The sequence below is a fragment of the Aegilops tauschii genome, chromosome 2 (assembly GCF_002575655.3).
Source record: "Aegilops tauschii subsp. strangulata cultivar AL8/78 chromosome 2, Aet v6.0, whole genome shotgun sequence".
NCBI lineage: Eukaryota > Viridiplantae > Streptophyta > Magnoliopsida > Poales > Poaceae > Aegilops > Aegilops tauschii.
In genome coordinates, this window is record NC_053036.3 from 173,766,775 (window position 1) to 173,792,924 (window position 26,150).

General features: G+C 53.4%; 1 pseudogene; it reads right to left on the bottom strand.

The window, feature by feature from the left end:
• Positions 1–1,093: 1,093 nt before the first annotated feature.
• Positions 1,094–26,114, bottom strand: LOC109735981 (uncharacterized; annotated as a pseudogene).
• Between the last annotated feature and the right edge of the window lie 36 nt (positions 26,115–26,150).

Sequence of the window (26,150 nt, forward strand, 5' to 3'; positions counted from 1 at the left end):
ATGACGAGGATGGAGTAGTTCACCCTCGGGGCTGAGGGTATGTACCAATAGCTATGTGTTTGATCTCTCTCTCTCATGTTCTTGAGGTGGTACGATCTTGATGTACCGCGAGCTTTGCTATTATAGTTATATCTTATGATGTTTCCCCCCTCTACTCTCTTGTAATGGATTGAGTTTCCCCTTTGAAGTTATCTTATCGGATTGAGTCTTTAAGGATTTGAGAACACTTGATGTATGTCTTGCATGTGCTTATCTGTGGTGACAATGGGATATCACATGATCTACTTGATGTATGTTTTGGTGATCAACTTGCGGGTTCCGTAACATTGTGAACTTATGCATAGGGGTTGGCACACGTTTTCGTCTTGACTCTCCAACTTTGGGGCACTCTTTGAAGTACTTTGTGTTGGTTTGAATAGATGAATATGAGACTGTGTGATGCATATCGTATGATCATACCCACGGATACTTGAGGTGACATTGGAGTATCTAGGTGACATTAGGGTTTTGGTTGATTTGTGTCTTAAGGTGTTATTCTAGTATGAACTCTTGAATAGATCGACCAGAAAGAATAACTTTGAGGTGGTTTCGTACCCTACCATAATCTCTTCGTTTGTTCTCCGCTATTAGTGACTTTGGAGTGACTCTCTGTTGCATGTTGAGGGATAGTTATATGATCCAATTATGTTATTATTGTTGAGAGAACTTGCACTAGTGAAAGTATGAACTATAGGCCTTGTTTCAATGCATTGCAATACCGTTTGTGCTCACTTTTATCATTAGTTACCTTGCTGTTTTTATATTTTCAGATTACAAAAACCTATATCTACCATCCATATTGCACTTGTATCACCATCTCTTCGCCGAACTAGTGCACCTATACAATTTACCATTGTATTGGGTGTGTTGGGGACACAAGAGACTCTTTGTTATTTGGTTGCAGGGTTGTTTGAGAGAGACCATCTTCATCCTACGCCTCCCATGGATTGGTAAACCTTAGGTCATCCACTTGAGGGAAATTTGCTATTGTCCTCTAAACCTCTGCACTTGGAGGCCCAACAACGTCTATAAGAAGAAGGTTGTGTAGTATACATCATGCTGTCTTGAATGGGCCCACAATGTCCAATCCCCATACGGCAAACGACCAGGTGAGGGGGATGGTCTTGAGTGCAGAAGCCGGCAAGTGCTGCTTGGAGCTGAAGCGCTGACATCCCTTGCACTTGCGGACCAACTCCTTGGCGTCGTCCAAAGCAGTCGGCTAGAAGACACCATGGCGGAAGGCTTTAGCAATGAGGGATCTGGAGGCGGCATGGTGGCCACATTCGCCTTGATGAATATTCTTGTGGATAGCAATGACCTTCTCCAGTTCCACACAGTGCTGGAAGACGCCAGTCACACTGCGCCTGACGAGCTCTCTGTTGACAATTTTGTAGGCGGCTGTCGGTGTCAAAACCGGCGGATCTCGGGTAGGGGGTCCCGAACTGTGCGTCTAAGGTTGATGGTAACAGGAGACGGGGGACACAATGTTTACCCAGGTTCGGGCCCTCTCTATGGAGGTAATACCCTACTTCCTGCTATAGAGCGGGGCGCTATGAAGCCCCTGGCAAATTGAAGCGTACCACAGTGTACGGGTGCTATCTGATAAGTTTAAAGGGGAAACAGAAAAGGAGTAAATGCGATAGGTAGGGGCCCTGAAAGTTGGGCTGCAAACTGTTTCCATTATAATTTGATTAATACGTCAAGGCGCATTGATACAAATAGTGTGATAAGCAACATGCTATTTAACATGCCATCACCAAGGGAGAGCTGTGTGTGGGCCCTGAAAATAGGTATAGTGGTCGTTAAAGGGACCACCTAGAAATTCCCTCTACGTCTAGGCTGACTGCCGTCTTGGTGTATTTGTCCTTTGAAAGGAACTGCGATCAAGCCATCAGCGAAGGCCTATGGAAAAGGAACCTGAAAAGGAAAAAGGAAACAGTGAAAGTAAATGTGTCCGGGAGCGGTCAAGCCGTATTGTGGATCACAAGGTAGGTATGCCTCCGTCTGTGCCCATGGTATTTTGAGTGCGTAGTTATGTACGCGTGGTACCAATGCCACCACTTGACCGGGACTGGGACGGAGGGCAAATTGCTAGTCGAGCTCCTGACGAGCCGAGCTGTCCCGCTGCAGAATAGTCCGGACCCTCTTAACGGTGTCCGGGGGCTCGGCAGCCGAATTAAGGTTCTGGTTGAGAAGGCCGCTCTGTATTTCTGCTGCTAAGGCAGCGGTGTGCTCTTCTGTGCGGAGGGAGTGTTCCGTGTTTCCATTGACTGTTATGACCCCGCGTGGACCGGGCATCTTGAGCTTGAGATAAGCATAGTGTGGCACCGCGTTGAATCGAGCAAATGCGGTTCATCCAAGCAGTGCGTGGTAGCCGCTGCGAAAAGGGACGATACCAAAAATCAGCTCTTCGCTTCGGAAGTTGTCCGGAGATACGAAGACAACCTCTAGCGTAATTGAGCCCGTGCAACGGGCCTCTACACCTGGTATGACTCCTTTAAAGGTAGTCTTTGTGGGCTTGATCGGTGATGGGTTAATGCCCATTTTGCGCACTGTATCCTGATAGATCAGGTTTAGGTTGCTGCCGCCCTCCATAAGGACTCGCGTCAGGTGGAATCCGTCAATTATTGGGTCAAGGACCAATGCGGCTGAACCGCTGTCGGCATTCTGGGAACGGGGGTCCCCAGACTTGCCTGCCTGCGGCCCACGGCGTGGCTATGCGAGCGGGCCTGTACGGCCCATCTTCATCAACAAAGCATTCAAGACCCTCGCAAGGGGGCAAGCCTCGTGAGGCGGACAGCGCGAGACCTCCTCGGGAGCGGCCTCACCAGGTTGCCTCGCGAGGAGCGGAGATATCAAGGCGGAGCAAACCTCATGAGGCTCACGTGACGTGAGCCATGACGATCGGCACCAGGCAAGCGCCAGTGCGCGCAGCGTCCTTGTTTCCTCTTTGGTGCTAAGGAAGCAGGCGCAGGCGTAGAGTACCGAGGCATCATGCAAAGGTTTCCATATCGGTGCAACAAGACCAAGACCAGCAGGACTGCAAGACGGAGGTCACCGTGGAGCCCAAGACGGCGTCACCACCAGAGCCTTTTGCAGGCGAAGACCGCTTTTGTCAGGATAGCTTGTACTAGCTGTCCCCTTTCAAATTCGCCCGCTGTTGTTGGCTCCCTTCCTGCTCAATATTTGGGAAGAGGACCATGGCCTATATAAGTAGAGCTAGCCAGCACAGTCGGGGAGGTTGAACTGCCCAAGTTCTCATCCACTAGTCCACAGAGCACAAGAACACCTCAACCTCAGGAGGATGTTCTTCCCCTTATACTGTTCTTCATCAGCCCAAGAGGCAATCCACCACCACACACTGGAGTAGGGTATTACACCAGAACGATGGCCCGAACCAGTATAAACCTCATGTCTCTCTGTGTTATGAGTTCGTCGAGTTCGTCCGTGAGATCTTGGCGAGCTAGGGCGTGGATCGGTAGGAGGAAAAGACTTCGCGCGCACCCCAGAGTTTGAACCTTAAGGGTTTTGCCGGAACCCCACATCCGACATTTGGCGCGCCAGGTAGGGGTGCGCCGGAGCTTCTTCTCTGCCAACCAACTTGCCGACGCTCCGGGGCCATGATGTCCGGCGACCCAAGGGCTGACTCCGACCGCTGGGCAGCTTGGCTAGCCCGGGTGGTGACACCCACCCATGAAGACCTCGACCCCGCGCTCTAGGCGCCGCGAGCGCCGTCCAACGCTGCGGGGCGCGGGCGGCGTGGCCAGGCGTCGTCCACCCTCACTCCATGGCAAGTGCGAGCCGCTGCAAGGGCAGCAAGCCACCCCGCAGCAACAGCGCCGCATTCGCGGCGGGAGCAGGCAAACATGTGGGCAGCGCTCACGGTGGCGCGAGAGCTGCTGCGGTGCCGGCTGATGGAGAGCGGCTTGGATGCACTGCTGGAGCGCGTTGCCGAGCTACTGGATGTGGCGGCATCGGGAGCGCCGCCCTTCTGCTATCAGCTTCCTTCTCAAGCTGTGCCGGGGTCTCACGGCTGGCCTCGCCGCAACCACGCGCCATCGGGTGCGCCTAGGGGCTTCGTCAACACCAGCACGGCCGGCGGCGCTGGGGGCTCCACCGCCCCCATGCCGCCCGCGACGAGCATGGGTACAAGCGTCGCCTCCCATGTGTGACACCCCAAAATTTTGACCTTGTTTTATTAATTAAAATTTTGCCAGGAGATTAAACTTTTCCATTTGTCTGGATTTATCTCTTGATTTCAGAACCTCTCTTTTCTTTAATGTTGTGGAGTTTTACCTCAAGTGGAAACTTTCCGAAACTATTACCGGACTTGTATATTATCTCTATAAAACAATTCTTTATCAGCGGATTTAATTGCATAATTGCTTTTCCTGAGCTTTATTCTTTTAAAATGATTTTTCATAAATTTGGAGCCTCTGTTGCACTGCAACCATTTGATAAATGCATTTAAAATTTTCACCAAAATTTGGGGATGTCATGTGATGTTTCCACATCACTTTTATGCAAAAACATCTTTTGGCCATTGGAGATTTTGAGCTCTACATCAAGTTTTCAAGTCTGGTCCAGTAGGTATTTTTGCACTACAACCTATTTAAATATTCTTTTAAAAATTCTTCCAAGTGTTTGGAGATGTCAGTAGATGCACATGTTTCAACTTTATGCAAAAACCCATTGGTGTTCTTTGAAAAATTTGAGAAAATCATCCTCATCTTCTTTCTGCTCTAGTTTGGTGATTTGTACTGCAAACCTAATTTATTTTGCTCTAGTGCCCATGAGCTTTTTCCTGCTTGTAGCCCTCCCTACAAAACCCTTAAGTCCAGGAGAGTGGACCCATTGGAGGATTTTAAGTGCATGCAATAAGGCCTTTTTCTTTCTGTCCAAAACTGAAAATTTGCAAAACTTGCACTAGCAAGTTTCTGGTTTTGCCCAAATGATCTTGCCATCATCACCTACATCTAGGGAGACCCTCATCTGGAGTTTTTGGCCACTCCAAGAGTTGCCTAGATGCACTTAGCTTTCTGTCAAACACCTTGTGTGCAGGAACAGTTTTGGCATGTTTTCTAGTTTGCATTATGAACTTGATCCCCTGACCTAACCACCATGTCCATTAACCCCCTTGCTAGCTCTAACCTAGTCCTGTTTTTTTTGCAAGCCTCGCTCAAGCACTCTAGGTTGCCCTGGCATTTTGTCGAGCATGTCCCGTGCGTGCTCTGGGCGCGCCCAGAGCGCACGTTTTGCACATGCGGGCGCCCGAGCCGCCGCGTTGCACGGCCGCCTCCCCGCGCCCGCTCTGGCCTCTCCCCACTCGCAGCCAGCATGCCCGCCCCTTCCCTCGCCGCAGAGCCACCCTGGCGCCCTACAGCGCCGCCGTCAGGGCTCCCTTGGCGGCACGCCGGCGTCGGCAGCAGGCTCTGCCATACACGGCGCCGCCCAAGCCACCCGCGCGCGCCAGCTGCCCCCTTGAACAGCCCGAGCTCATCCACATACTCGTCGGCACGCGCTCGTCGCCGCCACGTCGCCCTGCAGCTACAGAACGATGGTCGCCGGCGTTCTTATCCACGGCCGCCGCAGGACCAACCTCGAACGCCTATATAAGGGGACCCCGAGCTCGTCCAAGCCCTCAGGCGACCTCAGGCCATCCCCCTAGTGCTCCCCTAGCCGCGGATTGACCGGAAGAGGCCATCTCCCCCACCTCCGGCAAGTTCGGCCGCCGCCGCCCTACGGTCCCGCTAGTCGCCAACAGAGCCTCCCCAGCTCAGCTAGCACCACCACCTGACTCCCCTTGACCGTGTGGAGCCGCCCCACCTCTCTAGCCTGATCGGGAACCACCATAGCCCCGGCCCCCAAAACTGCCCGAAACCTCCGCCGCCGCGAAGCTCGCCGGCGACGATCCCCTCCGTCCCCGGAGCCCTTTCGACTACCGGAAGGATCGTCCTGGAATGGCGGATCCTTCCCCACCCTCGGATGGCTCCTAGGAGCCGCCGTTCGTCGACGGCGATCGCCGGAGTCCCGCCTCCGTTCGGGCAGAGGCAGAGGAGGGAGATGGGACTAGTCAAACCTGACCAGTGGGCCCCCTGGACCCACTGTCAGTGACCCAGCCCCCGCCGACGTGTGTTTTAAGTGGAGGCGTATTTCGCAAGATACGTCTTCGCTAAACAGAAAGCGTAAGCCCCTCCGAAACGTTTTCTTTTTTTCTGTTTTATTTTAAAACAGAACTTTGACTGGCTATATCTTTTAAAATAAAACTCCAAATGAGTTGATTCTTTTTCCTACCTCTCTCAAATTTCATCTAGTTTATTTTAAGATTTATTTCAAAAATATTTAGGACAACTTTTTGTACTGTTTTTGAAACATATGTTATTTGAATATTTTTCAAAATAGGAAATGGAGAGAGAAGAAAACTTTCAAAAAGTTTTGGAATGCACACTTCCTCTCCACAACCTGAAGGCAAGCATTCTGAACTCTGGCATAATATTTTTGTGTGGTGTTTTGATACGGTTACGACACCCCTTGACTTGGAGCATACGTTATTTTTATGTGACGATAAAGTCATACGCATGAGTGCATATTAGAGATGCTTTGCTGTTAGAAATGGATATGCTGGTGATGGTAATCATCCTCGTAAGTTTCTCATGCATATCGAAAGGAAGCCGGGAAAGTCGCGGTCTTGGGTAGACACGAGCTTGTCCCTAGTTCCTCGTCGAGACGAGTATGTCCGGTATGGCATGGTGAGGCTTGACGAGTGGTGAGTTTATCTGTTAATGGAAATATATTTTCCAGGCTAATCATACGAAGAATACTTGGACCTCCTGAGTCGGCCGCAGGTCGAGTCTTGTTCAGTAACTCCCCCTACTTGTTTCGTACTACCACTTGTCCCTGCCGCAGGTAGGGTACGGTTCAGTAAGTTGTCAACCCCGTCCTAGCACACACCGTACAGAGAGGCCATGGTGGAAGATACCGGAGGCCTCCGGTAGGCATGCCACCTGGTCCGGGGGCATGGGTGTTTCCGGTTGGGACCGAGAGGGGGGCACCCCTTAGAGTGTGCGATATAAATTTGATCCCATGCTACGTCGAGGTTGTAGCCTCCCCACTTAGAGTTTTGCTTGACAGGTGTCGTGGGTGATTCCAGACACCAGTAGGTTAAGCTGGTGTGTGCAGGTCAGGCGTGTTTTCAATTAAAAGGCCGTAGGCGGAATTAGCCCCGATGGACTAAATAAATCCGTTACTCGTGGGTATAGAGTACACCCTCTGCAGAGGTTAAATCTATTCGGACAGCCATGTCCATGGGAAAGGACTACAGTCTGAGATGGGTCTAGTGACGGTCTTCGGATGGAGAAACGGCTAAACTAGAACTTTGATTATGACCTGGGTCTAGTGACGGTCTTCGGATGGAGAAACGGCTAAACTAGAACTTTGATTATGACCTGGGTCTGGTGACGGTCTTCGGATGGAGAAACGGCTAAACTAGATCATTGATTATGACCTGTGACATATGAGGATTATGATTATTATAGTGACGGTCTTCGGATGGAGAAACGGCTAAACTAGAACATTGATTATGACCTGTGTCATGTGAGGATTTTTGATTATTATTATTGTGGACTAACCATTTACATTATTTGAATTATTGAGTATCCCTGGGACGGTTCTACCTCCGGGCTACTCACCGCGATTATCATTTATAAGCCCTTTATGTGGTGTCGCTCAGACGCCCGACTGCGGCATGCTTGTTATTTATTAATTTATAAGCCCTTTATGTGGTGTCGCTCAGACGCCCGACTGTGGCATGCTTGTTATTTATTTAGTCTTTATAAGCCCTTTATGTGGTGTCGCTCAGACGCCCGACTGCGGCATGTTTGTCATTTATTTATTCTTCATAAGCCCTTTATGTGGTGTCGCTCAGACGCCCGACTGAGGCATGATTTATCTTATTATCCTTTCGAGGCGTCGCTTTAGACACTCGATCGGTGCATTCTATTTCTACTCCCGTATTGCACATTCATATTTTACCTGCATGCGTGCATCTTGAATTTTTGTTTATTTCGTGACAGACGTTATGATCGTAGAATCTTTCGGAGCATGATTACCCACTATTATATTATACCCGTGTTCATAATGTTTGCGAGTACATTCAAAGTACTCACTGGCTTGTCCCTGGCTATTGTCTTGGCCAGATTTCTTGCTCGGAGAGGAGCGTTGTGATGACAGCCCCGGAACCTACGCAGTGATGATAGCAGCCCCGCGAAGATAGGAGTTATCCTGGTCAGCTGTTCTTGTGGGAAATGGAGTCCCATAGACGTAGATGAACCACAAACCGCTTCCGCCACCAACCACTAGAAACCAAGTGTTGTATTCATAGGCCACAATGGTCTTGTACTACATATTTTGTACCTTGCTTGGAATTCCTGTATCAAGTTGGTGCCTCATCAGCTAACAGTAATCCTGGGGCTGGTGAGCACAAGGGCCATTTTCTGGAAAATTAATATCCCGAAAAACCGGTCGTGACAAACTTGGTATCAGAGCCAGGCTAACCATTGGCTAATCCTATCTTAGCCAGGTCAATAAACCTAGGTTAACCAACCCACGAGACCTTAACCTAAACCCGGCCAAGCTTCTCGCGTAAGATAGCCACACAGTGACCCCGACGCTTTTGGCAGTCGGTGCCCAACCTATCAGCCTTGCCTGTCGATCAAGCGCTAGTGACCGACACCCAACATGTCTCATTCACAAGCGTGCGAAGGAAGACTCCATCCCCTTTTTCTATAAAAAGGGCACGCTAGCCTCCACAGCACCGCCTCTACCCCCAAACCAAGCCACGATGCCTGGCCCCATTGTTCACAATGAGACCACAGCAACCAACCTTGGAGGTTTTGTGACCGTGCTCGCAAACCTCACCCGCCATGCCTATGCATTAGAAGAGCCCCCAGAATATGTTGTGTACCAAGGACCCATGAGCGGTGAGAGCCGTCAGTTCTGGGCCACTGTACACATCTATGGTAGGGGTCTATCACCAGAACGCCCCTACAGGTTCACTGGAAGGACAACTTCCTTTGAGCCACAAGCCATCCAACTAGCAGCTCGAGAGGCTATAGTTCAACTCCGGCACTTGTCGCCCAGAGTTAACTGTCGCTCGTTCTACTACTACCCCAGCCGTAACGGGTATGGTAGGCCGCCCCAAATTGCCAACGGAGATGACGAGACGGATCCTGCACTATTGCATCTGGTGCGCTATGTTAGTGCACTAGAGGAACTGTTCGATCAAATCACCCTTGATCTGATCGCAACTCGTGGAGAACTGGTTCGCCGAGCCCCGGCGAGAGGAGAAGAGGAGCCCGACGCCGACAACCCAGTCGTGCTGTTTGGACACCCGATCGAGTCCTTGAGGTCTGCCCCAGCCATCGACCAAGGTACTTTAATGTCCCCAGAAGTGCTTCGTCGTCTTTTGGGAACACACTCCAACGGGATTGTGGCCAACAACCCCCGCGATGGTCATCATCGCTACCCCGACCCTGCAGCCCCTCAACCTCATCCAGCTAATCCCGACGGTGAAACCCGTGGAGAAGCCTCGACGTCCACAAGGCCAGCCCACTTAGACATTAACGAAGTGGACTAAGTCGCTCGAATAGTATCGAGCCTTAGTATTCCTACGCCTTGTAATTGTGTGATCCTGTATCACCATTATTAAATGATGTCTGCTTGTGCGCCCCTACTTTTAAATAGTAGCCATGCATAAGTACGTCAGTGTACAGTTACATTTTTAAATTCCGGGCGCAGCTACCAAAACCACCCCGACGGCACCCACAGTAATGCGTCACATTTATGAGATATGTGTATCTGTGGCATTGACGCCGACTCCTTAGAACAGAACCGGCAAACTAATTACCCTTCACCACGGTAAATAACCCAGCCCCAATGCTATATAAAAGGCCACCTCGTGACCTTGCCAAGTACCCCTCACCTTGTGCGCAACACTCACAGCCATTTCTTTGCCATGCCGACCCCCAGTATTTATCTGAGAACTCCAGACGCAACCCCGGGTAGTTTTGTCAAATTATTGTGGGACATTACCTGCAGTACCATGAGTGCCATCCATCCACCCCAGTACGAGTTGCTCAAATCGAGGATCACCCCATGCACCTCGAAATATTGGGCAGTGGTGCACATCCCTCCCGCAAACCCAAACCAAGACCCAACGGAAGTCTCCTTCGTGGGGAAATCCATGCCGACTCCGCATATGGCCATAGAAGCTGCTGCGTACGAAGCGCTCGCTCGTCTTTGATTCGCGGTACCCTATGCCAGCGAACGAGGATATTATTATTTTCCGAGTCATGCAGCACCCGGAGAAGTGGCATCTTTTCCCGGTGGATGAATTGAGAGAGATCCAGTACTGGCCAACCTTGCCTAATATGTTATCGCTCAAGAGCGCTTGACTCAGCGAGTAATGGGTTATCTCCAGAGCCTCGCTGATTTAAATCCTCAGATCGCTATTGGCAGACCACTGAGGCCTGACCAGGAGAGACGCGTTCATCGACTGGTCAACCCGCTTCCCCCGATAGAAGAAGAGTGCGCCCCAGTACCAGTGACGTTTTCTCAGGATCCTGTCCTTTTGCCTTTTTTATTGTAGACGTCACCGCTATGTTTATTATCCCAGTATTTATTTATGTGTTGTAGCTTGTACGTGGTATCCAAAATTTGTGCGACGGATCAAATTTTGGTTTCAATTATGTGAGCAGTTTTACTGCTGTTAATTTTGATTTAACTAATTTTCACTCGCGATAAACTTTGTAGTGAGATTTCTTTCCCTGAGTTGCTGCAGCTTATGCCTCTTCGCGACGTAGATTTTTATTTCCGCAGCGGCAGGCTCACAACCACAACCTCTCGACCTCGTGCGCTAATTACAAATACTCGTACACATTTTGCACCGAACTGATCACACCCGAGGACACCAGTCTCAGTAAGAGAGATTTGTGAGAAATCATTTGGGCGCGAGTTGCCCCAGCACACCGACGGCAGTTAGCACTCGATGCCGCACCTAATCCTCGTGACCGCCGCCACCGCGAAGAGCTAACACTCAAGCGGCAGCATCACGACGATCATCGAGGATCATCGCGCACAGGAGCACGGAGAACCCCAGCAACGTCACCAAACCGCCACACACCAGGACCACGTACCAGTCCGGCATCACCTCCGCCATTAGAGCCTCGTCTCGAGCTCCTGCAAACAGCAATGGAGGAGAATGGAGGAGAAGTAGAAGCAAGGCCAGGTGTGAGGAAGAAGAAAGGTGCACCGCGATCATTTTATAGCTCGAGATCGGTGTACGGTGGGCGAGGTCCACCAGCGCCGCTCGTCGCTCGATCGCCGGTGTTCGGAGGCGAATCCGCGAGCAGTGCCGACAGTGCACTGGCCCGCGAGGTGAGTGCACGCTGCACCGGCAGCTAGCACGCCGCGCACTACCGTAGTACGGCCTAGATGCCCTACGTGCTAGACGTCGCCGGTGGAGAAAGTGCGGGAAAGCACGCGAGAGAGAGGGAAGAAGAGAGAGCCAAAGGTAGAAGAAGAGGCCGATAGTGGTCCCCGGGTCCACCTGTCAGCCAGAGAGAGCACTGTGCCCTCGGGTACGACCAGCGTATTTGAGTAATTTAGATTTTTTTATTCTAAATTACTGTATCCACATAGAAATATCTCGTTTTCCCCAACCATGGGTTTTTCCACGCAACGCCAGTGTACCACACTGTAGTTTTACGCCACTTATTGCCCTCCCACTGTAGCCGCATTTTATTGCATAGTAGAATGACTTCTTTTGGTAAGAGCGATGTTCGTTCAAAACAGCTTTTAACAAATCTCGAGGACAAGATTGTTCTTAAGGGGGGTAGTGTTGTGACACCCCAAAATTTTGACCTTGTTTTATTAATTAAAATTTTGCCAGGAGATTAAACTTTTCCATTTGTCTGGATTTATCTCTTGATTTCAGAACCTCTCTTTTCTTTAATGTTGTGGAGTTTTACCTCAAGTGGAAACTTTCCAAAAGTATTACTGGACTTGTATACTATCTCTATAAAACAATTCTTTATCAGTGGATTTAATTGCATAATTGCTTTTCCTGAGCTTTATTCTTTTAAAATGATTTTTCATAAATTTGGAGCCTCTGTTGCACTGCAACCATTTGATAAATGCATTTAAAATTTTCACCAAAATTTGGGGATGTCATGTGATGTTTCCACATCACTTTTATGCAAAAACATCTTTTGGCCATTGGAGATTTTGAGCTCTACATCAAGTTTTCAAGTCTGGTCCAGTAGGTATTTTTGCACTACAACCTATTTAAATATTCTTTTAAAAATTCTTCCAAGTGTTTGGAGATGTCAGTAGATGCACATGTTTCAACTTTATGCAAAAACCCATTGGTGTTCTTTGAAAAATTTGAGAAAATCATCCTCATCTTCTTTCTGCTCCAGTTTGGTGATTTGTACTGCAAACCTAATTTATTTTGCTCTAGTGCCCATGAGCTTTTTCCTGCTTGTAGCCCTCCCTACAAAACCCTTAAGTCCAGGAGAGTGGACCCATTGGAGGATTTTAAGTGCATGCAATAAGGCCTTTTTCTTTCTGTCCAAAACTGAAAATTTGCAAAACTTGCACTAGCAAGTTTCTGGTTTTGCCCAAATGATCTTGCCATCATCACCTACATCTAGGGAGACCCTCATCTGGAGTTTTTGGCCACTCCAAGAGTTGCCTAGATGCACTTAGCTTTCTGTCGAACACCTTGTGTGCAGGAACAGTTTTGGCATGTTTTCTAGTTTGCATTATGAACTTGATCCCCTGACCTAACCACCATGTCCATTAACCCCCTTGCTAGCTCTAACCTAGTCCTGTTTTTTTTGCCAGCCTCGCTCAAGCACTCTAGGTTGCCCTGGCATTTTGTCGAGCATGTCCCGTGCGTGCTCTGGGCGCGCCCAGAGCGCACGTTTTGCACGTGCGGGCGCCCGAGCCGCCGCGTCGCACGGCCGCCTCCCCGCGCCCGCTCTGGCCTCTCCCCACTCGCAGCCAGCATGCCCGCCCCTTCCCTCGCCGCAAAGCCACCCTGGCGCCCTACAGCGCCGCCGTCAGGGGTCCCTTGGCGGCACGCCGGCGTCGGCAGCAGGCTCTGCCATGGACGGCGCCGCCCAAGCCACCCGCGCGCGCCAGCTGCCCCCTTGAACAGCCCGAGCTCATCCACATACTCGTCGGCACGCGCTCGTCGCCGCCACGTCGCCCTGCAGCTACAGAACGACGGTCACCGGCGTTCTTATCCACGGCCGCCGCAGGACCAACCTCGAACGCCTATATAAGGGGACCCCGAGCTCGTCCAAGCCCTCAGGCGACCTCAGGCCATCCCCCTAGTGCTCCCCTAGCCGCGGATTGACCGGAAGAGGCCATCTCCCCCACCTCCGACAAGTTCGGCCGCCGCCGCCCTACGGTCCCGCTAGTCGCCAACAGAGCCTCCCCAGCTCAGCTAGCACCACCACCCGACTCCCCTTGACCGTGCGGAGCCGCCCCACCTCTCTAGCCTGATCGGGAACCACCATAGCCCCGGCCCCCAAAACTGCCCGAAACCTCCGCCGCCGCGAAGCTCGTCGCCGACGATCCCCTCCGTCCCCGGAGCCCTTTCGACTACCGGAAGGATCGTCCTGGAAAGGCAGATCCTTCCCCACCCTCGGATGGCTCCTAGGAGCCGCTGTTCGTCGACGGCGATCGCCGGAGTCCCGCCTCCGTTCGGGCAGAGGCAGAGGAGGGAGATGGGACTAGTCAAACCTGACCAGTGGCCCCCCTGGACCCACTGTCAGTGACCCAGCCCCCGCCGACGTGTGTTTTAAGTGGAGGCGTATTTCGCAAGATACGTCTTCGCTAAACAGAAAGCGTAAGCCCCTCCGAAACGTTTTCTTTTTTTCTGTTTTATTTTAAAACCGAACTTTGACTGGCTATATCTTTTAAAATAAAACTCCAAATGAGTTGATTCGTTTTCCTACCTCTCTCAAATTTCATCTAGTTTATTTTAAGATTTATTTAAAAAATATTTAGGACAACTTTTTGTACTGTTTTTGAAACATATGTTATTTGAATATTTTTCAAAATAGGAAATGGAGAGAGAAGAAAACTTTCAAAAAGTTTTGGAATGCACACTTCCTCTCCACAACCTGAAGGCAAGCATTCTGAACTCTGGCATATTTTTGTGTGGTGTTTTGATACGGTTACGACACCCCTTGACTTGGAGCATACGTTATTTTTATGTGACGATAAAGTCATACGCATGAGTGCATATTAGAGATGCTTTGCTGTTAGAAATGGATATGCTGGTGATGGTAATCATCCTCGTAAGTTTCTCATGCATACCGGAAGGAAGCCGGGAAAGTCGCGGTCTTGGGTAGACACGAGCTTGTCCCTAGTTCCTCGTCGAGACGAGTATGTCCGGTATGGCATGGTGAGGTTTGACGAGTGGTGAGTTTATCTGTTAATGGAAATATATTTGTCATGCTAATCATACGAAGAATACTTGGACCTCCTTAGTCGGCCGCAGGTCGAGTCTTGTTCAGTAACTCCCCCTACTTGTTTCGTACTACCACTTGTCCCTGCCGCAGGTAGGGTACGGTTCAGTAAGTTGTCAACCCCGTCCTAGCACACACCGTACAGAGAGGCCATGGTGGAAGATACCGGAGGCCTCCGGTAGGCATGCCACCTGGTCCGGGGGCATGGGTGTTTCCGGTTGGGACCGAGAGGGGGGCACCCCTTAGAGCGCGGGATATAAATTTGATCCCATGCTACGTCGAGGTTGTAGCCTCCCCACTTAGAGTTTTGCTTGACAGGTGTCGTGGGTGATTCCAGACACCAGTAGGTTAAGCTGGTGTGTGCAGGTCAGGCGTGTTTTCAATTAAAAGGCCGTAGGCGGAATTGGCCCCGATGGACTAAATAAATCCGTTACTCGTGGGTATAGAGTACACCCTCTGCAGAGGTTAAATCTATTCGGACAGCCATGTCCATGGGAAAGGACTACAATCTGAGATGGGTCTAGTGATAGTCTTCGGATGGAGAAACGGCTAAACTAGAACTTTGATTATGACCTGGGTCTAGTGACAGTCTTCGGATGGAGAAACGGCTAAACTAGAACTTTGATTATGACCTGGGTCTAGTGACGGTCTTCGGATGGAGAAACGGCTAAACTAGATCATTGATTATGACCTGTGACATATGAGGATTATGATTATTATAGTGACGGTCTTCGGATGGAGAAACGGCTAAACTAGAACATTGATTATGACCTGTGTCATGTGAGGATTTTTGATTATTATTATTGTGGACTAACCATTTACATTATTTGAATTATTGAGTATCCCTGGGACAGTTCTACCTCTGGGCTACTCACTGCGATTATCATTTATAAGCCCTTTATGTGGTGTCGCTCAGACGCCCGACTGCGGCATGCTTGTTATTTATTTATTTATAAGCCCTTTATGTGGTGTCGCTCAGACGCCCGACTGTGGCATGCTTGTTATTTATTTATTCTTTATAAGCCCTTTATGTGGTGTCGCTCAGACGCCCGACTGCGGCATGTTTGTCATTTATTTATTCTTCATAAGCCCTTTATGTGGTATCGCTCAGACGCCCGACTGAGGCATGATTTATCTTATTATCCTTTCGAGGCGTCGCTTCAGACACTCGATCGGTGCATTCTATTTCTACTCCCGTATTGCACATTCATATTTTACCTGCATGCGTGCATCTTGAATTTTTGTTTATTTCGTGACAGACGTTATGATCGTAGAATCTTTCGGAGCATGATTACCCACTATTATATTATACCCGTGTTCATAATGTTGCGAGTACATTCAAAGTACTCACTGGCTTGTCCCTGGCTATTGTCTTGGCCAGATTTCTTGCTCGGAGAGGAGCGTTGTGATGACAGCCCCGGAACCTACGCAGTGATGATAGCAGCCCCGCGAAGATAGGAGTTATCCTGGTCAGCTGTTCTTGTGGGAAATGGAGTCCCATAGACGCAGATGAACCACAAACCGCTTCCGCCACCAACCACTAGAAACCAAGTGTTGTACTCATAGGCCACAATGGTCTTGTACTACATATTTTGTACCTTGCTTGGAATTCCTGTATCAAGTTGGTGCCTCATCAGCTAACAGTAATCCTGGGGCTGGTGAGCACAAGGGCCATTTTTTGGAAAATTAATATCCCGAAAAACCGGTCGTGACACCATGGTTCCAGTGGGATGATTCATTACCATCCTCAGGACGCCACGCAGGACCGGGCAACATGGAGTGTGGGGCACTACGGCGAGGTGTTCGGGGTGACGGCCCCGGAAGCCTATGTGCCCCGCATGATGGACCAGGAGTACGCACCGGAGGACGACCCTGGCTCGTTCCTCGGAGAAGAGTGGAAGAAGGGATGCTGGAAGTTGAAGCCTTCCAGGAACCGATGGAGAACCGCAACGATCGCGCCAGCGACAACAACTACAGGGTACCACTAATCTCTCTGGAGCAGGCTTACGCTAACCATGGGCTGCAAGTGAATCAGGTCACGGCGTCGGTCAGCGACCCCGGCGTAGCAGCATCCCTTCCGCCAGGGGAATCATGCTGGGGGCCACGAGGAGGGAGCCAGGAGCAAGGCCCCTCCTCACATCACGCGAAGCCAGGCAACGCCCGGAGGTAGGCCCTCTGTCGGGGAGGTGCCGGCGAGCCTACCCCCGGCAGAGGACCCGTGGTCGCCGGGGGCACCACTGGTGTCCCCTTTCCCCCCTTTGTGTCGTCCAGGTTGCCGGTCGGCTCAAAGGTGGTCGAGGGATGCGCAAGGCGGGGCCCTCGACTAGCGATATGAAGCAAGTCCGGTTCCTATGAAGAAGGCCCAGTGCCTGTGAAGCTCGCCGCCCGTGGTGTCTCAGGGGTGCCAGCCTTAGGCCCTGGGGCTCCCTCCCACGCCTAGTGGCAGCACTTAACTCCGCGCTGGTGAGAAGACTTGAAGACCCGAAGACTAGACTAGGCGCCGGACGCGGCCATTTGCTTTGGATCTTTTCTTCTGTCGCCTTGCTTTCTGGATTTGGATTTAAGTTGAAGTCAATCTTTTATCGATGTGTGCGGAGGGTGCATTTTCTCGTTCAAAGCGATTTCTTGCCATCTGGTTCTTGCCTTGTTCTCGAGCTCACGCTCGCCACCTCCCCCTCACGAGCGGGGCTGGGCCCAGCACGCGCGCCGCGCAAGCCGGTCAGCGCAGGAACCTCACGAGGCCCTCTCGGGCAGGTCAGTAGACCCTTCAGGAGCCCCGCGGCGACTCTCGACCTTACAATACGATCCAGGGCCTGCCCCTGCTAAGGTAAACCGCAGCGGCAAGACTTGCCATCAGACTCATGGCCGGCCAAAACGCACCCTTGACTTAGCACAGAGAAATAGAAATCATGATTCATTTACATGAGGGGCTCCCCCTCCCAAAGTGCTCTCACAATCTTTAGGGGCCATACCCGAGTTTTTGCATACAGGGTGAAGCGGTAAACGGACGAGGAATTAGCCGGATATGTCGCTCGCCGCGTTCTCTGCGTCATCTTCGGACGCGCCGCTCGCGTCGCTGATGTCGTCGTTGGCGCCGCCGGCGCCATCACCAGTGCTGGCGTCCCCATCATTGACCACGTCGCCTCCGTCTGCGGCGACTACCACCGCGTCGTCCTCTTAAGTGAAGGCTCTGACCAACGCATCCACATTGTCCTTCACCCACCGCGCCAGGTCACCCCGGATGGCCTGTGGTACGGGGGCAATGGCGGCGTCGAAGTCGAAGTCGGGGAAGGTGTTCCTAAGGTGGCTGAAGACGCGGGAGAACGCGCGCCCGAGCAGGCCCCGGCTTCTCTCCTCCACGAGCCGGCGAGCCCTGTTGGACCGGGCTTCCAGGCACGTCACCACGTCGGTGAAGAAGATCAGGTGGCTGGCGTAGTCATTCGAGTGGGGGTGCGATGCATTCTCATCGCAGATGTGGCCCAGGGCGGTATTAGCCCTGTTCCGGAGGTCCTGAAGCATGGGGGCGTGCTCGCGGTCCAGCGTCTGTTGTCGGAGCACTTCCTCCCTGTTTTGCCGCGCGACGGCCTCGGCGTCATCAACCCGTTTCCGAAGAGAAAGCAGCTCGGCGCGGACGGAGGCCAAGTCCGCCTGCGCCGTAACCAGGGCGGCAGTCGTGGCCTCCCCACGCCTCTCTGCCTCGTCCAACCTGGGCCTAAGGGCAGCGGCCCTGCCCGCATCCTCCGTTCCTACGAGCTTCAACGTCAAGTCATACCCACCCTCCAGGTCTGCGCGAACCTCAGCCACCCGGCGGTCGACTTCCTCCTGGACCCTGGCCTCGCGAGCCCCGACGACATCTTCCGCCTGAGCAACTTGACGCTCCCTCGTCTCCAGTTGTTCGAGCTCAAGGCTGCACTCCACGGCTTCCAGAGCCAGCGCCTCCTCACGCCTCCGGACCTCCTCTTCCTCCGCGGGCGTCCCCTCAGCGACGCAAGGGCGGCTCTGCCCGCATCCACCTGCTGCTCAAGGGATGCATTCCAGGCCTGGAGCTCCCACACGCGCTTCTCCGTAGCCTCGCGATGGCGGTCTGCCTCACGAGCCTCCTCCAAGGCTCGGGAGCAAGCTTCGCGGGAAACCTTGAAGGACGCCTCGGCCTTCGCATTGTCAAGATCACGCTGATAGCGGCCAAGATTGATGGCCACCCTCAGCTTACGTCAGTCCTCCACCAACCGAAGACCTTCAGCCTCAAGGCGCGAGTCGACGCCCGCAAGTTCTTCACCAAGTCGGCTCATCGCGCCCATCGCCTCCTGGAAGAGCTCATGGCGAACGACGCTTCGCCCGCGCTCGGACTCGAACGCACGGCCCACCTCGTCCTCCACCTCGGGGGCTGCAGGCGGGACATCTAGTGGCGCACCGCCTCTCGGCAGGGGGCTGGGGGCTGGTGCCGCTCCAGGCGCCGGCCCGACCTCACGAGAAGCTCCGGCCGGAGGCGGCCCGCTGCTTGAGGAGGAGCCGAAGGTCGAAGTCAACCAGTTGCTGTCCATAACCAGAGGAGGAGACCGGGGAACACCCGCTAGGCTCCAAGCCAGACCGTGCAGGAAGGGCAGCGGAGCCACAGATTCAAGGCTCCATGAAGGCGAGCGCACCCCCTTTGCCGACCCGGTTCCGGGCGCGGCGTGCAGGCTGGGGGTGCACAAGGACAGCAGGGGTGCCGAGGAAGGCGAGGATTGCTTCATGAGGGACCCAACGACCCTGGCAGAAGGGGTCCTGAAGAGCTAGCGTCAGGAAGGAAAGCAGCAATCAAGAAGTCACAAGGTGCAGTGCTTACTCGTCGCAGCAAAGTACTTGCGCCGCTTCAACGGCCCGAAGATGCTGTTGCTGCTCGGGGATCCTTTCCTCTTGCGGAGCTCCTCGAAGTCCACGCAAAGCCGACCAAAGCGCTGGACATGACGGCCGGTGCGAGGCGGGGCCGAAGAAGAGCTTGGAGGGACAACTTCAGGGGTGCCTGGCTGTGTGAACAGTCGGGCGCCGTCTCACTACGACCTCCCGAGGCTTCGGGGGCTTTGACCTCGGGAACCGCATGCTGTGTCGCCTCAGTAACCGACGCCCCAGGGGAGGGATCGCGAGCTCCTGAGGACGACGCCCCCGTATCACCGCGCGGCATGTGCTCTTCAGCGCTTGGGCCGCCGGCCTCCGTCGGGGCTCGCCCTCCTGCACCCTCACTTGGGGCGAGCTCGGCACCGGCGGCGAGGAAGGGGACCACATCGACGGGGTTCTCGCGGGGCCCCACCAGGGCGATCGGGCGCATGCCCCACTCATCAAAGGAGGGCATGCTCGCGGCAAACTCATCCTTGTTCTCGCAACGGTACAACAGACAGCTCTTCCTGGGCATGTCATCCGGCAGAGGGGTACCCGTCAGGACCATAAGCACTGTCTCCCGCGTCTTAAGAGGAAGCCCTTCCTCTTGAAACCTCATGTGGTCCTGACTGCTGAGCAAGGCCCACAATGGGCGGGAATGGCGCTGAAGCGGAGCGACTCGGCGCTTGATGAACTCCTTCACCACCATAGGTGTAGTCACGCCGCGGTCCTTCAACCTCCTCAGCCTGTCCCAGACGGGAGCGAGGCGGGGGCTCGTGAGCTTCTGATGGCCCCAACTGGAGTTTGGAACAGCAGGCCCCGCTGGAGCATGGAGTAGAGGGCTGAGCACACCGGCGTCGACAAACACCCATCGTGTACGGAACTCGCTCGTGGATGAAGGAAGCTCAAAGTCAATCCCCGCGCCCGCCGTCGCGGCCATGGCCTGGAAGCTCACGCACCCTGAGCTCTGACGAGGGTCAGTTAGATGCAATGAGAAGAAATGGCGGAAGAAGGCCACCGAAGGAGCGATGCCCATCATGGCTTCGCACAAATGGCGAAAACTACGAGAAGGGTCACAGATTGGGGGTCGAGATGCAACATGTGGATCTGATAATGCTCGAGCACCGCATTGAAGAAGGCGGAGAAGGGAGGAATCAGGCCAGCCTAGAGGGCATCTATGAAGATTGGGACCTCAGTGGCAGCCCGGGCCATGCGAGTGCGAGACGCGGGCCAAGCCATCGTCTCTCCCCACTCATTGAAGCTGGAAGCGAGCATTGGACGCACCTTGTCCATGGCCTCGTCGTTGTGCACCCGGGGTCGGCTGAGCGCCGGCTCGACGGCTGGAGGCGCGCTCGGCGAAGACAAGGGTTTCTTCCCCTTGTCTGCTTGTTTCGGCGCCATGGCGATGGAGCTGGCAGGAGGCAGGTCAGATCGAAGAGGAGAAGCAGAGTCTCGAGGAAGCAGAGGGATTGGGGAAGCAAGACACGGGCGACGGAGGAATAACTGTGTAGACTGCGGGGGCCGCATAGCCAGGCGGATTCAGAGGCAGCGTGGGGAAGTGGAGACGCCCACGTCCAATCAACCGCCACGCGTCGACCAAGGCCGCAGGCTTTTGGGGCCCGCGGCACTCCGCACATGACCCTTGGCTTCGCCGCGAAGCCAAGCCCGAGCGCACCTTGGGCCCGGGGGCTACTGTCGGTGTTCTGGGAACGGGGGTCCCCAGACTTGCCTGCCTGCGGCCCACGGCATGGCTATGCTAGTGGGCCTGTACGACCCATCTTCATCAACAAAGCATTCAAGACTCTCGCGAGGGGCCAAGCCTCGCGAGGCGGACGGCGCGAGACCTCCTCGGGAGCGGCCTCACCAGGCTGCCTCGCGAGGAGCGGAGATATCAAGGCGGAGCAAACCTCACGAGGCTCACATGACGTGAGCCATGACGATCGGCACCAGGCGGGCGCCAGCGCGTGTAGCGTCCTTGTTTCCTCTTTGGTGCTAAGGAAGCAGGCGCAGGCGCGGAGTACCGAGGCATCAGGCAAAGGTTTCCATATCGGTGCAACAAGACCAAGACCAGCAAGACGACAAGACGGAGGTCACCATGGAGCCCAAGACGGCGTCACCACCAGAGCCTTTTGCAGGCGAAGACCGCTTTTGTCAGGATAGATTGTAATAGCTGCCCCCTTTCAAATTCGCCCACCGTTGTTGGCTCCCTTCCCGCTCAATATTTGGGGAGAGGACCAGGGCGTATAGAAGTAGAGCTAGCCACCACAGTAGGGGAGTTTGAACTGACCAAGTTCTCATCCACCAGTCCACAGAGCACAAGAACACCTCAACCTCAGGAGGTTGTTCTTCCCCTTGTACTGTTCTTCATCAGCCCAAGAGGCAACCCACCACCACACACTGGAGTAGGGTATTACACCACAACGATGGCCCGAACCAGTATAAACCTCGTGTCTCTCTGTGTTGTGAGTTCGTCGAGTTCGTCCATGAGATCTTGGCGAGCTAGGGCGTGAATCGGTAGGAGGAAAAGACTTCGCGCGCACCCCAGAGTTTGAACCTTAAGGGTTTTGCCGGAACCCCACATCCGACAACCACCATGACGGATACTGGTCGGATGATCCTGTCGATCAAAAGTGATCGGGCATGACGACCATGGATTAAATTTTGGGGCGACTGGCTCTATCGCATAGACGTCCCTAAGAGCGCGCTTGCGCTCCCTCTTGGGGATGTGTGTAGCATATATGATGTTCACCGTTTTGACCTGGGGGGAAACTTCTTTTGTCCCCCTGTGTTCCGTTGCCGGGGCTGCTCATCATCGTACTCGCTTTGCGATCCTTTTTCTTTGTTCTCGGCATTTAACTTGCCGGCCTGTTTAAAAACCCAACAATCTCTGTTGGTATGATTGGCTGGTTTGTCTGGGGTGCCATGGATCTGGCACGGACGGTCGAGTATGTGGTCCAGGCTGGATGGTCCCTGATTGTTTCTTTTATATGGCTTCTTCCGCTGTCCGGACTTGGAGCAACTGAATCCGGCGTTGACTGTCGTGTCGTCGGTGTTGTCATCATTGCTTCGGCGTTTGTGTCTGCTGTGTCGGAGCTTGCCGTTGCTATTTTTGACCTCGGGGGTGCCCATTTCACTTTCTGTATTTTTGCTACGGGCCAACCAACTATCCTCTCCCGCACAAAAGCAGGTCATGAGTGCCGTGAGGGCTGCCATGGACTTCGGCTTTTCCTAGCCGAGGTGGCGGGCGAGCCATTCGTCACGGATGCTATGTTTAAAGGCCGCTAGGGCTTCGGCATTCGGACAGTCGACGATCTGGTTCTTTTTAGTTAGGAACCTAGTCCAGAATTTCCTGGCTGACTCTCCAGGCTGTTGAACTATGTGACTTAAGTCATCGGCGTCTGGTGGCCGGACATATGTACCTTGGAAGTTATTGAGGAAGGTTTCTTCCAAGTCCTCCCAGCTGCCAATAGAATTTTCAGGCAGGGTGTTTAACCAGTGCCGAGCTGGCCCTTTGAGTTTTAGTGGGAGGTATTTGATGGCGTGAAGATCATCTCCGCGGGCCAAATGGATGTGGAGAATAAAATCCTCGATCCATACCGCGGGATCTGTTGTTCCATCGTATGATTCAATGTTTACGGGTTTAAACCCTTCTGGGAATTCATGATCCATTACTTCGTCAGTGAAGCAAAGAGGGTGTGCGGCGTCTCTATATCGGGCCGCATCGCGACGTAGCTCCGATGGAGTCCGTCTGCGGGTTTCGGCCCGGGCGTGACTAGGTTTGTCACGTCCGAATAGGTAGCCGTCGTCGCGTGTCGAGGCACGTCCTCGCGATCCATAGATCGATCTTGTGTGTCCTGCTCTACTATCCAGGTCCTGCCGAAGGTCATATGTGTGACCCCGAGCTGTTTTATCCCTGCCTTTACGGCGAGGTGGGGCGGTCTGGTGTTCGGCTTGAGTTACCGCTTTATCCCGACCACGTGGTGGTCGGTCAGCCGCATTGTGCGATGATGGTACGGGCTCCAGCGCCTCGTCATCGAACTGAGGTAGCTATTTGCGCTTCGGGTAACTTTTGGCTGGGCATTTAAGGCCGTATTCTTCGGCTGCCAGGACATCAGTCCATCTATCATTTAGCAGATCTTGATCAGCTTGAAGCTGCTGCTGCTTCTTTTTCAGGCTTCTTGTAGTGGCTATTAGCTGACGCCTAAAGCGTTCTTGCTCGAGAGGTTCCTCAAGCACGATGAAATCCTCGTTGCCAAGGCTCACCTCATCCTCGGAGGGTGCAAGATAAGTGCTGCCCTCTGAGTCGTCATCTATGGCCTGTTCGTCAGGGCTGTCTTGCCCATCTTCGCGATCGTCTTGTTCGGCCGTTTGTTCGTCGGGATCTTCTCTGTCGTCAGCACCGTCCGGAGTGTGATTGTCTCCCGTGCCAGTGTTGCTGTCCTTGCTGCGGTGGGGTTTAGAGCGGCACCACTGACGCTGGTGCTTTGGTTGTGTCTTGGGATGCTCGTCCTCGACTGGCTTTTCCTTGTCCTCGCCGCTATTCTCTTTGGGTGAATCCACCATGTATACGTCGTACGAAGAAGTGGCCGTCCAGCGTCCGGTAAACGGCGAGTTTTGGCCATGCTCCTCATCTGCATCGTCGTCCATACCGTCGATGTCCTCGGAGCCGTAATCGAGCGTGTCAGTTAAGTCCTCGACGGTGGCTATGTAGTGGGTGGCGGGTGGGAAGCGAAATTCCCCGTTATCAGCCTCCAGTTCAAACCAGACATGGTTCGGCTGTGAGCCCTCTGCTAAGGATAGATTTCTTAATGAGTTTAACACATCGCCTAAAGGCGAGTGCTGAAAGACATCTGCGGCGCTGAATTCGAAGATCAATAACTGATCAAGCTCAGCGTCCGCGGATGCACATGGTTTGGAACTCATAGCCGGAGACGAGTCCGGAGTTCCGGTGACACAGATATCACATGAGGTTAAGTCTATGTGCGGCTCCAACGCCGCGGAATCTGTGGCCTCCGTGGCGGGGTTGAGCTTCCGTCCTCAGATGGCGCGGTCTGCTCTGGATCTAAGGCCGGAGCGGTTACAGGTGCAGTTTCCTGAGTATGGTTCGATGACAGATTTAAATCATGTTCATCGTAGGGATAGGGAGCGGCTGCCGTGGTCTCGAATCCGTCAAAGATCAAGTCTCCGCAGATGTCCGCGACGTAGTTCAAGCTCCCAAATCTGACCTGATGGCCAGGGGCGTAGCTGTCGATCTGCTCCAGATGGCCAAGCGAGTTAGCCCGCAGTGCGAAGGCACCGAACACGAAGATCTGTCCAGGGAGGAAGGTTTCCCTTTGGACAACATCGTTGTTGACGATTGAAGGAGCCATCGAACCTTTTGGGGACGGCACAGTGGAACTCTCAATGAATGCACCAATGTCGGTGTCAAAACCGGCGGATCTCGGGTAGGGGGTCCCAAACTGTGCGTCTAAGGTTGATGGTAACAGGAGACGGGGGACACAATGTTTACCCAGGTTCGGGCCCTCTCTATGGAGGTAATACCCTACTTCCTGCTTGATTGATCTTGATGAATATGAGTATTACAAGAGTTGATCTACCACGAGATCGTAATGGCTAAAACCCTAGAAGTCTGGCCTGTATGACTATATATGTTTCCGGACTAAACCCTCCGGTTTATATAGACACCGGAGGGGACTAGGGTTGTACAAAGTCGGTTACAGAGAAAGGAATCTTCATATTTGGTCGCCAAGCTTGCCTTCCACGCCAAGGAGATTCCTATCCGGACACGGGAGAGAGTCTTTGGTCTTGTATCTTCACAGCCCATTAGTCCGGCCCATGTCCAATAGGCTGGACGCCCAAGGACCCCTTAATCCAGGAGTCCCTCAGCGGCCGCCCGGTGTTGCACCTGTCGGGCCAAGATTTCGTCGGCTGGTAGCTCTCGGCTCACCAGAAAGTTGAGGATGGGCTGTGCCCAAGACGGAGCTTCCACCACCGTCATGACAGCAACTGGCACTAGGGAGGCCGGGTTGGGAGGCGGCGGGTCGGAGCCGGCCGCTGCTTGCTGCGTCGTTGAAGTCCCCGGGTCGACTGCACAGTCCCCGGGCCGGGTTCTGGAGCCCCCGTGCCTGGTTTCGGTGTTGTAGCCCCTGGGCCTCCTGCAGAAGTCCCCGGGCCAGCTACTGAAGTCCCCGAGCTGGGTCCGACTGCTCCAGGGTCAGCCGGCACAAAGATGGATTCTGATTCTGGCGAGGGTTTGATAGACAGCTTGCGCAGGCACTCGAGGGAGATGCCGACTAGTTTGGCCTGTCGGGTGGAGCCAATCCATGCCAGGGCGTCGGCTGCTTCGTTGTTGGCCCGTGGCACATGGAGGAACTCGCACCCGTCGAAGTGTCCGCTGATCTGCTGGACGAGGAAGCGGTAGCTTGCCATGTTGGCGTCCTTGGCGTCCCAGTCGCTGGAAGAACATTGGACCACCAAGTCCGAGTCGCCATAGCACAGAATCCGGCAGATGCCGATCTCCTTGGCTAGCTGGAGCCCGTGGACGAGCGCCTCATACCCGGCCACGTTGTTGGAGGAGGCAAAATGGATCTGCAATGTGTACTTGAGCTTTTCGCCTTTAGGAGAGGTGAGGGCGATGCCGGCTCCCAAACTAGTGCGCATCTTTGAGCCATCAAAGTGCATCCGCCAATGAGTGGAATCCGGCGCTGGCAGCAGGTA